Source organism: Carassius auratus, unplaced genomic scaffold (genome assembly GCF_003368295.1).
Source record: "Carassius auratus strain Wakin unplaced genomic scaffold, ASM336829v1 scaf_tig00044012, whole genome shotgun sequence".
Lineage (NCBI taxonomy): Eukaryota > Metazoa > Chordata > Actinopteri > Cypriniformes > Cyprinidae > Carassius > Carassius auratus.
The window spans coordinates 37501-48249 of NW_020526802.1; the positions used below are offsets into that span (position 1 = coordinate 37501).

The 10749-nt window shown below is 39.4% G+C and overlaps 11 non-coding genes across 11 annotated transcripts; all 11 read right to left on the minus strand.

Annotated features, from left to right (window-relative positions):
- Positions 1–334: 334 nt before the first annotated feature.
- Positions 335–453, minus strand: LOC113086722 (5S ribosomal RNA). The gene has a single exon (XR_003285004.1). It is a non-coding gene; the product is annotated as a 5S ribosomal RNA (ribosomal RNA).
- A 515-nt stretch (positions 454–968) lies between these two features.
- Positions 969–1087, minus strand: LOC113086760 (5S ribosomal RNA). The gene has a single exon (XR_003285041.1). It is a non-coding gene; the product is annotated as a 5S ribosomal RNA (ribosomal RNA).
- A 929-nt stretch (positions 1088–2016) lies between these two features.
- LOC113086743 (5S ribosomal RNA) lies at positions 2017–2135 on the minus strand. Its single transcript, XR_003285025.1, has one exon. It is a non-coding gene; the product is annotated as a 5S ribosomal RNA (ribosomal RNA).
- Positions 2136–3183: 1048 nt separating this feature from the next.
- LOC113086712 (5S ribosomal RNA) lies at positions 3184–3302 on the minus strand. Its single transcript, XR_003284999.1, has one exon. It is a non-coding gene; the product is annotated as a 5S ribosomal RNA (ribosomal RNA).
- Positions 3303–4081: 779 nt separating this feature from the next.
- On the minus strand, positions 4082–4200 carry LOC113086761 (5S ribosomal RNA). Its single transcript, XR_003285042.1, has one exon. It is a non-coding gene; the product is annotated as a 5S ribosomal RNA (ribosomal RNA).
- A 1056-nt stretch (positions 4201–5256) lies between these two features.
- Positions 5257–5375, minus strand: LOC113086762 (5S ribosomal RNA). Its single transcript, XR_003285043.1, has one exon. It is a non-coding gene; the product is annotated as a 5S ribosomal RNA (ribosomal RNA).
- Positions 5376–6012: 637 nt separating this feature from the next.
- LOC113086728 (5S ribosomal RNA) lies at positions 6013–6131 on the minus strand. The gene has a single exon (XR_003285011.1). It is a non-coding gene; the product is annotated as a 5S ribosomal RNA (ribosomal RNA).
- A 786-nt stretch (positions 6132–6917) lies between these two features.
- Positions 6918–7036, minus strand: LOC113086740 (5S ribosomal RNA). The gene has a single exon (XR_003285022.1). It is a non-coding gene; the product is annotated as a 5S ribosomal RNA (ribosomal RNA).
- Positions 7037–7941: 905 nt separating this feature from the next.
- On the minus strand, positions 7942–8060 carry LOC113086723 (5S ribosomal RNA). The gene has a single exon (XR_003285005.1). It is a non-coding gene; the product is annotated as a 5S ribosomal RNA (ribosomal RNA).
- A 1584-nt stretch (positions 8061–9644) lies between these two features.
- LOC113086767 (5S ribosomal RNA) lies at positions 9645–9765 on the minus strand. The gene has a single exon (XR_003285048.1). It is a non-coding gene; the product is annotated as a 5S ribosomal RNA (ribosomal RNA).
- A 511-nt stretch (positions 9766–10276) lies between these two features.
- LOC113086764 (5S ribosomal RNA) lies at positions 10277–10394 on the minus strand. Its single transcript, XR_003285045.1, has one exon. It is a non-coding gene; the product is annotated as a 5S ribosomal RNA (ribosomal RNA).
- Positions 10395–10749: the final 355 nt, after the last annotated feature.

Below are 10749 nucleotides of genomic sequence, written 5' to 3' on the forward strand. Positions count from 1 at the left end.
TATTCAGAGATCGGCTATTGACTCTTTTTTTTGCAAGATTATTATATAATTTGTGAAAAATATCCACAAAGTTTAAAGCACCTGGTATTCCCAGGCAGTCTCCCATCCATGTACTAACCAGGCCCAAACCTGCTAATATTCAGAGAACGGCCATGTTTTGGCAAAATTGGTCTATACTTAGTGAAAAATATCCAAAAAGTTTAAAGCACCTGGTATTCCCAGGCAGTCTCCCATCCATGTACTTACAATGCCCAAACCTGCTAATATGCAGAGATCGGCCATTGACTCTATGTTTTGGCAAAATTGTTCTATACTAAGTGAAAATTTTCCAAAAAGCTTACAGCACCTGGTATTCCCAGGCGGTCTCCCATCCAAGTACTAACCAGGCCCAAACCTGCTTAGCTTCCGAGATCAGACGAGATCGGGCATAGCCAGGTTGGTATGGCCATAAGTGAAGACTGCTCCGAAGAGAGGGCTATTTAAAGTTCAGCCAATCTACTGGCCAGTACATTATATAAGTAGGAAAGAAAACCCAAAAGCTTAAAACGCCTGGTATTCCTAGGCAGTCTCTCATCCAAGTACTAACCAGACCTAAACCTGCTAAGATTCAGAGATCTGGCATTGACTCTTTTTTTTTTTTTTTTTTTTTTTGTTTGCAAGATTATTATATAATTCGTGAAAAATATCCAAAAAGTTTAAAGCACCTGGTATTCCCAGGCAGTCTCCCATCCATCTACTAACAAGGCCCAAACCTGCTAATATTCAGAGACCGGCCATTGACTCTTTTTTTTTTTGCAAGATTAATATATAATTCATGAAAAATATCCACAAAGTTTAAAGCACCTGGTATTCCCAGGCAGTCTCCCATCCATGTACTAACAAGGCCCAAACCTGCTAATATTCAGAGATCGGCCATTGACTCTATGTTTTGGCAAAATTGTTCTACACTAAGTGAAAAATTTCCAAAAAGTTTACAGCACCTGGTATTCCCAGGCGGTCTCCCATCCAAGTACTAACCAGGCCCAAACCTGCTTAGCTTCCGAGATCAGACGAGATCTGGCATAGCCAGGTTGGTACGGCCGTAAGCGAAGACTGCTCCGAAGAGAGGGCTATTTAAAGTTCAGCCAATCTACTGGCCAGTATATTTTATAAGTAGGAAAGAAAACCCAAAAGCTTAAAACGCCTGGTATTCCTAGGCGGTCTCTCATCCAAGTACTAACCAGACCTAAACCTGCTAAGATTCAGAGATCTGGCATTGACTCTTTTTTTTTTTTTTTTTTTTTTTGTTTGCAAGATTATTATATAATTCGTGAAAAATATCCAAAAAGTTTAAAGCACCTGGTATTCCCAGGCAGTCTCCCATCCATCTACTAACAAGGCCCAAACCTGCTAATATTCAGAGATCGGCCATTGACTCTTTTTTTTTTTGCAAGATTAATATATAATTAATGAAAAATATCCACAAAGTTTAAAGCACCTGGTATTCCCAGGCAGTCTCCCATCCATGTACTAACAAGGCCCAAACCTGCTAATATTCAGAGATCGGCCATTGACTCTTTTTTTTTTTGCAAGATTAATATATAATTCATGAAAAATATCCACAAAGTTTAAAGCACCTGGTATTCCCAGGCAGTCTCCCATCCATGTACTAACAAGGCCCAAACCTGCTAATATTCAGAGATCGGCCATTGACTCTTTTTTTTGCAAGATTATTATATAATTCATGAAAAATATCCAAAAAGTTTAAAGCACCTGGTATTCCCAGGCAGTCTCCAATCCATGTACTAACAAGGCCCAAACCTCCTAATATTCAGAGATCGGCCATTGACTCTTTTTTTTTTTGCAAGATTATTATATAATTCATGAAAAATATCCACAAAGTTTAAAGCACCTGGTATTCCCAGGCAGTCTCCCATCCATGTACTAACAAGGCCCAAACCTGCTAATATGCAGAGATCGGCCATTGACTCTATGTTTTGGCAAAATTGTTCTATACTAAGTGAAAAATATCCAAATAGCTTACAGCACCTGGTGTTCCCAGGCGGTCTCCCATCCAAGTACTAACCAGGCCCAAACCTGCTTAGCTTCCGAGATCAGACGAGATAAGGCATAGCCAGGTTGGTATGGCCGTAAGCGAAGACTGCTCCGAAGAGAGGGCTATTTAAAGTTCAGCCAATCTACTGGCCAGTACATTATATAAGTAGGAAAGAAAACCCAAAAGCTTAAAACGCCTGGTATTCCTAGGCGGTCTCTCATCCAAGTACTAACCAGACCTAAACCTGCTAAGATTCAGAGATCTGGCATTGACTCTTTTTTTTTTTTTTTTTTTGTTTGCAAGATTATTATATAATTCGTGAAAAATATCCAAAAAGTTTAAAGCACCTGGTATTCCCAGGCAGTCTCCCATCCATGTACTAACAAGGCCCAAACCTGCTAATATTCAGAGATCGGCCATTGACTCTTTTTTTTTTGCAAGATTATTATATAATTCATGAAAAATATCCACAAAGTTTAAAGCACCTGGTATTCCCAGGCAGTCTCCCATCCATGTACTAACCAGGCCCAAACCTGCTAATATTCAGAGATCGGCCATGTTTTGGCAAAATTGTTCTATACTAAGTGAAAATTTTCCAAAAAGCTTACAGCACCTGGTATTTCAAGGCGGTCTCCCATCCAAGTACTAACCAGACCTAAACCTGCTAATATGCAGAGATCGGGCATTGACTCTTTTTTTTTTTGCAAGATTATTATATAATTCGTGAAAAATATCCAAAAAGTTTAAAGCACCTGGTATTCCCAGACAGTCTCCCATCCATGTACTAACAAGGCCCAAACCTGCTAATATTCAGAGATCGGCTATTGACTCTTTTTTTTGCAAGATTATTATATAATTTGTGAAAAATATCCAAAAAGTTTAAAGCACCTGGTATTCCCAGGCAGTATCCCATCCATGTACTAACAAGGCCCAAACCTGCTAATATTCAGAGATCGGCTATTGACTCTTTTTTTGCAAGATTATTATATAATTTGTGAAAAATATCCAAAAAGTTTAAAGCACCTGGAATTCCCAGGCAGTCTCCCATCCATGTACTTACAAGGCCCAAACCTGCTAATATGCAGAGATCGGCCATTGACTCTATGTTTTGGCAAAATTGTTCTATACTAAGTGAAAAATTTCCAAAAAGCTTACAGCACCTGGTATTCCCAGGCGGTCTCCCATCCAAGTACTAACCAGGCCCAAACCTGCTTAGCTTCCGAGATCAGACGAGATCGGGCATAGCCAGGTTGGTATGGCCGTAAGCGAAGACTGCTCCGAAGAGAGGGCTATTTAAAGTTCAGCCAATCTACTGGCCAGTACATTATATAAGTAGGAAAGAAAACCCAAAAGCTTAAAACGCCTGGTATTCCTAGGCGGTCTCTCATCCAAGTACTAACCAGACCTAAACCTGCTAAGATTCAGAGATCTGGCATTGACTCTTTTTTTTTTTTTTTTTTTTTTTGTTTGCAAGATTATTATATAATTCGTGAAAAATATCCAAAAAGTTTAAAGCACCTGGTATTCCCAGGCAGTCTCCCATCCATGTACTAACAAGGCCCAAACCTGCTAATATTCAGAGATCGGCCATTGACTCTTTTTTTTTGCAAGATTATTATATAATTCATGAAAAATATCCACAAAGTTTAAAGCACCTGGTATTCCCAGGCAGTCTCCCATCCATGTACTAACCAGGCCCAAACCTGCTAATATTCAGAGATCGGCCATGTTTTGGCAAAATTGTTCTATACTAAGTGAAAATTTTCCAAAAAGCTTACAGCACCTGGTATTTCGAGACGGTCTCCCATCCAAGAACTAACCAGACCTAAACCTGCTAATATGCAGAGATCTTGCATTGACTCTTTTTTTTTGCAAGATTATTTATATAATTCGTGAAAAATATCCATGAAGTTTAAAGCACCTGGTATTCCCAGGCAGTCTCCCATCCATGTACTAACAAGGCCCAAACCTGCTAATATGCAGAGATCGGCCATTGACTCTATGTTTTGGCAAAATTGTTCTACACTAAGTGAAAAATTTCCAAAAAGTTTACAGCACCTGGTATTCCCAGGCGGTCTCCCATCCAAGTACTAACCAGGCCCAAACCTGCTTAGCTTCCGAGATCAGACGAGATCTGGCATAGCCAGGTTGGTACGGCCGTAAGCGAAGACTGCTCCGAAGAGAGGGCTATTTAAAGTTCAGCCAATCTACTGGCCAGTACATTTTATAAGTAGGAAAGAAAACCCAAAAGCTTAAAACGCCTGGTATTCCTAGGCGGTCTCTCATCCAAGTACTAACCAGACCTAAACCTGCTAAGATTCAGAGATCTGGCATTGACTCTTTTTTTTTTTTTTGTTTTTTTTTTGTTTGCAAGATTATTATATAATTCGTGAAAAATATCCAAAAAGTTTAAAGCACCTGGTATTCCCAGGCAGTCTCCCATCCATCTACTAACAAGGCCCAAACCTGCTAATATTCAGAGATCGGCCATTGACTCTTTTTTTTTTGCAAGATTATTATATAATTTATGAAAAATATCCAAAAAGTTTAAAGCACCTGGTATTCCCAGGCAGTCTCCCATCCATGTACTAACAAGGCCCAAACCTGCTAATATTCAGAGATCGGCCATTGACTCTTTTTTTTTGCAAGATTATTATATAATTTATGAAAAATATCCACAAAGTTTAAAGCACCTGGTATTCCCAGGCAGTCTCCCATCCATGTGCTAACCAGGCCCAAACCTGCTAACATTCAGAGAACGGCCATGTTTTGGCAAAATTGTTCTATACTAAGTGAAAATTTTCCAAAAAGCTTACAGCACCTGGTATTTCAAGGCGGTCTCCCATCCAAGTACTAACCAGACCTAAACCTGCTAATATGCAGAGATCTGGCATTGACTCTTTTTTTTTTGCAAGATTATTATATAATTCGTGAAAAATATCCAAAAAGTTTAAAGCACCTGGTATTCCCAGGCAGTCTCCCATCCATGTACTAACAAGGCCCAAACCTGCTAATATTCAGAGATCGGCTATTGACTCTTTTTTTTTGCAAGATTATTATATAATTTGTGAAAAATATCCAAAAAGTTTAAAGCACCTGATATTCCCAGGCAGTCTCCCATCCATGTACTAACAAGGCACAAACCTGCTAATATGCAGAGATCGGCCATTGACTCTATGTTTTGGCAAAATTGTTCTATACTAAGTGAAAAATATCCAAATAGCTTACAGCACCTGGTATTCCCAGGCGGTCTCCCATCCAAGTACTAACCAGGCCCAAACCTGCTTAGCTTCCGAGATCAGACGAGATAAGGCATAGCCAGGTTGGTATAGCCGTAAGCGAAGACTGCTCCGAAGAGAGGGCTATTTAAAGTTCAGCCAACTACTGGCCAGTACATTATATAAGTAGGAAAGAAAACCCAAAAGCTTAAAACGCCTGGTATTCCTAGGCGGTCTCTCATCCAAGTACTAACCAGACCTAAACCTGCTAAGATTCAGAGATCTGGCATTGACTCTTTTTTTTTTTTTTTTTTTTTTTTGCAAGATTATTATATAATTCGTGAAAAATATCCAAAAGTTTAAAGCACCTGGTATTCCCAGGCAGTCTCCCATCCATGTACTAACAAGGCCCAAACCTGCTAATATTCAGAGATCGGCCATTGACTCTTTTTTTTTGCAAGATTATTATATAATTCATAAAAAATATCCAAAAAGTTTAAAAGCACCTGGTATTCCCAGGCAGTCTCCCATCCATGTACTAACAAGGCCCAAACCTGCTAATATTCAGAGATCGGCCATGGACTCTTTTTTTTTGCAAGATTATTATATAATTCATGAAAAATATCCACAAAGTTTAAAGCACCTGGTATTCCCAGGCAGTCTCCCATCCATGTACTAACCAGGCCCAAACCTGCTAATATTCAGAGAACGGCCATGTTTTGGCAAAATTGTTCTATATTAAGTGAAAAATTTCCAAAAAGCTTACAGCACCTGGTATTCCCAGGCGGTCTCCCATCCAAGTACTAACCAGGCCCAAACCTGCTTAGCTTCCGAGATCAGACGAGATCGGGCATAGCCAGGTTGGTATAGCCGTAAGCGAAGACTGCTCCGAAGAGAGGGCTATTTAAAGTTCAGCCAATCTACTGGCCAGTACATTATATAAGTAGGAACGAAAACCCAAAAGCTTAAAACGCCTGGTATTCCTAGGCGGTCTCTCATCCAAGTACTAACCAGACTTAAAACCTGCTAAGATTCAGAGATCTGGCATTGACTCTTTTTTTTTTTTTTTTTTTTTTGTTTGCAAGATTATTATATAATTCGTGAAAAATATCCAAAAAGTTTAAAGCACCTGGTATTCCCAGGTAGTCTCCCATCCATGTACTAACAAGGCCCAAACCTGCTAATATGCAGAGATCGGCCATTGACTCTATGTTTTGGCAAAATTGTTCTATACTAAGTGAAAAATTTCCAAAAAGCTTACAGCACCTGGTATTCCCAGGCGGTCTCCCATCCAAGTACTAACCAGGCCCAAACCTGCTAATATTCAGAGATCGGCCATTGACTCTATGTTTTGGCAAAATTGTTCTATACTAAGTGAAAATTGTCCAAAAAGCTTACAGCACCTGGTATTTCAAGACGGTCTCCCATCCAAGTACTAACCAGACCTAAACCTGCTAATATGCAGAGATCGGCCATTGACTCTTTTTTTGGCAAGATTATTATATAATTCATGAAAAATATCCACAAAGTTTAAAGCACATGGTATTCCCAGGTAGTCTCCCATCCATGTACTAACAAGGCCCAAACCTGCTAATATGCAGAGATCGGCCATTGACTCTATGTTTTGGCAAAATTGTTCTATACTAAGTGAAAAATTTCCAAAAAGCTTACAGCACCTGCTATTCCCAGGCGGTCTCCCATCCAAGTACTAACCAGGCCCAAACCTGCTTAGCTTCCGAGATCAGACGAGATCGGGCATAGCCAGGTTGGTATGGCCGTAAGCGAAGACTGCTCCGAAGAGAGGGCTAATTAAAGTTCAGCCAATCTACTCGCCAGTACATTATATAAGTAGGAAAGAAAACCCAAAAGCTTAAAACGCCTGGGTATTCCTAGGCGGTCTCTCATCCAAGTACCAACCAGACTTAAACCTGCTAAGATTCAGAGATCTGGCATTGACTCTTTTTTTTTTTTTTTTGCAAGATTATTATATAATTCGTGAAAAATATCCAAAAAGTTTAAAGCACCTGGTATTCCCAGGCAGTCTCCCATCCATGTACTAACAAGGCCCAAACCTGCTAATATTCAGAGATCGGCCATTGACTCTTTTTTTTTGCAAGATTATTATATAATTCATGAAAAATATCCACAAAGTTTAAAGCACCTGGTATTCCCAGGCAGTCTCCCATCCATGTACTAACCAGGTCCAAACCTGCTAATATTCAGAGATCGGCCATGTTTTGGCAAAATTGTTCTATACTAAGTGAAAATTTCCAAAAAGCTTACAGCACCTGGTATTTCGAGACGGTCTCCCATCCAAGAACTAACCAGACCTAAACCTGCTAATATGCAGAGATCTTGCATTGACTCTTTTTTTTTTGCAAGATTATTTATATAATTCGTGAAAAATATCCATGAAGTTTAAAGCACCTGGTATTCCCAGGCAGTCTCCCATCCATGTACTAACAAGGCCCAAACCTGCTAATATTCAGAGATCGGCTATTGACTCTTTTTTTTGCAAGATTATTATATAATTTGTGAAAAATATCCAAAAAGTTTAAAGCACCTGGTATTCCCAGGCAGTCTCCCATCCATGTACTTACAATGCCCAAACCTGCTAATATGCAGAGATCGGCCATTGACTCTATGTTTTGGCAAAATTGTTCTATACTAAGTGAAAAATTTCCAAAAAGCTTACAGCACCTGGTATTCCCAGGCGGTCTCCCATCCAAGTACTAACCAGGCCCAAACCTGCTTAGCTTCCGAGATCAGACGAGATCGGGCATAGCTAGGTTGGTATGGCCGTAAGTGAAGACTGCTTCCGAAGAGAGGGCTATTTAAAGTTCAGCCAATCTACTTGCCAGTTACATTATATAAGTAGGAACGAAAACCCAAAAGCTTAAAACGCCTGGTATTCCTAGGCGGTCTCTCATCCAAGTACTAACCAGACTTAAACCTGCTAAGATTCAGAGATCTGGCATTGACTCTTTTTTTTTTTTTTTTTTTTTTTTGCAAGATTATTATATAATTCGTGAAAAATATCCAAAAAGTTTAAAGCACCTGGTATTCCCAGGCAGTCTCCCATCCATGTACTAACAAGGCCCAAACCTGCTAATATTCAGAGATCGGCCATTGACTCTTTTTTTTTGCAAGATTATTATATAATTCATGAAAAATATCCACAAAGTTTAAAGCACCTGGTATTCCCAGGCAGTCTCCCATCCATGTACTAACCAGGTCCAAACCTGCTAATATTCAGAGATCGGCCATGTTTTGGCAAAATTGTTCTATACTAAGTGAAAATTTTCCAAAAAGGCTTACAGCACCTGGTATTTCGAGAACGGTCTCCCATCCAAGAACTAAACCAGACCTAAACCTGCTAATATGCAGAGATCGGCATTGACTCTTTTTTTTGCAAGATTATTTAATAATTCGTGAAAAATATCCAAAAAGTTTAAAGCACCTGGTATTCCCAGGCAGTCTCCCATCCATGTACTAACAAGGCCCAAACCTGCTAATATTCAGAGATCGGCCATTGACTCTTTTTTTGCAAATATTATATATAATTTATGAAAAATATCCACAAAGTTTAAAGCACCTGGTATTCCCAGGCAGTCTCCCATCCATGTACTAACAAGGCCCAAACCTGCTAATATCAGAGATCGGCTATTGACTTTTTTTTTTTGCAAGATTATTATATAATTCATGAAAAATATCCAAAAGTTTTAAAGCACCTGGTATTCCCAGGCAGTCTCCCATCCATGTACTAACAAGGCCCAAACCTGCTAATATTCAGAGATCGGCCATTGACTCTTTTTTTTTGCAAGATTATTATATAATTCATGAAAAATATCCACAAAGTTTAAAGCACCTGGTATTCCAGGCAGTCTCCCATCCATGTACTAACCAGGCCCAAACCTGCTAATATTCAGAGAACGGCCTTGTTTTTGGCAAAATGGTCTATACTTAGTGGAAAATTTTCCAAAAAGTTTAAAGCACCTGGTATTTCAAGGCGGTCTCCCATCCAAGTACTAACCAGACCTAAACCTGCTAATATGCAGAGATCGGCATTGACTCTTTTTTTTTTGCAAGATTATTATATAATTCGTGAAAAATATCCAAAAAGTTAAAGCACCTGGTATTCCCAGGCAGTCTCCCATCCATGTACTAACAAGGCCCAAACCTGCTAATATTCAGAGATCGGCCATTGACTCTTTTTTTGCAAGATTATTATATAATTTGTGAAAAATATCCAAAAAGTTTAAAGCACCTGGTATTCCCAGGCAGTCTCCCATCCATGTACTAACAATGCCCAAACCTGCTAATATGCAGAGATCGGCCATTGACTCTATGTTTTGGCAAAATTGTTCTATACTAAGTGAAAAATTTCCAAAAGCTTACAGCACCCTGGTATTCCCAGGCGGTCTCCCCATCCAAGTACTAACCAGGCCCAAACCTGCTTAGCTTCCGAGATCAGACGAGATCGGGCATAGCCAGGTTGGTATGGCCATAAGTGAAGACTGCTCCGAAGAGAGGGCTATTTAAAGTTCAGCCAATCTACTGGCCAGTACATTATATAAGTAGGAAGAAAACCCAAAAGCTTAAACGCCTGGTATTCCTAGGCAGTCTCTCATCCAAGTACTAACCAGACCTAAACCTGCTAAGATTCAGAGATCTGGCATTGACTCTTTTTTTTTTTTTTTTTTTTTTGTTTGCAAGATTATTATATAATTCGTGAAAAATATCCAAAAAGTTTAAAGCACCTGGTATTCCCAGGCAGTCTCCCATCCATCTACTAACAAGCCCAAACCTGCTAATATTCAGAGACCGGCCATTGACTCTTTTTTTTTTTGCAAGATTAAATATAATTCATGAAAAATATCCACAAAGTTTAAAGCACCTGGTATTCCCAGGCAGTCTCCCATCCATGTACTAAACAAGGCCCAAACCTGCTAATATTCAGAGATCGGCCATTGACTCTATGTTTTGGCAAAATTGTTCTACACTAAGTGAAAAATTTCCAAAAAGTTTACAGCACCTGGTATTCCCAGGCGGTCTCCCATCCAAGTACTAACCAGGCCCAAACCTGCTTAGCTTCCGAGATCAGACGAGATCGGGCATAGCAGGTTGGTACGGCCGTAAGCGAAGACTGCTCCGAAGAGAGGGCTATTTAAAGTTCAGCCAATCTACTGGCCAGTACATTTTATAAGTAGAAAGAAAACCCAAAAGCTTTAAAACGCCTGGTATTCCTAGGCGGTCTCTCATCCAAGTACTAACCAGACCTAAACCTGCTAAGATTCAGAGATCTTGGCATTGACTCTTTTTTTTTTTTTTTTTTTTGCAAGATTATTATATAATTCGTGAAAAAATATCCAAAAAGTTTAAAGCACCTGGTATTCCCAGGCAGTCTCCCATCCATCTACTAACAAGGCCCAAACCTGCTAATATTCAGAGATCGGCCATTGACTCTTTTTTTTTTTGCAAGATTATATATAGATT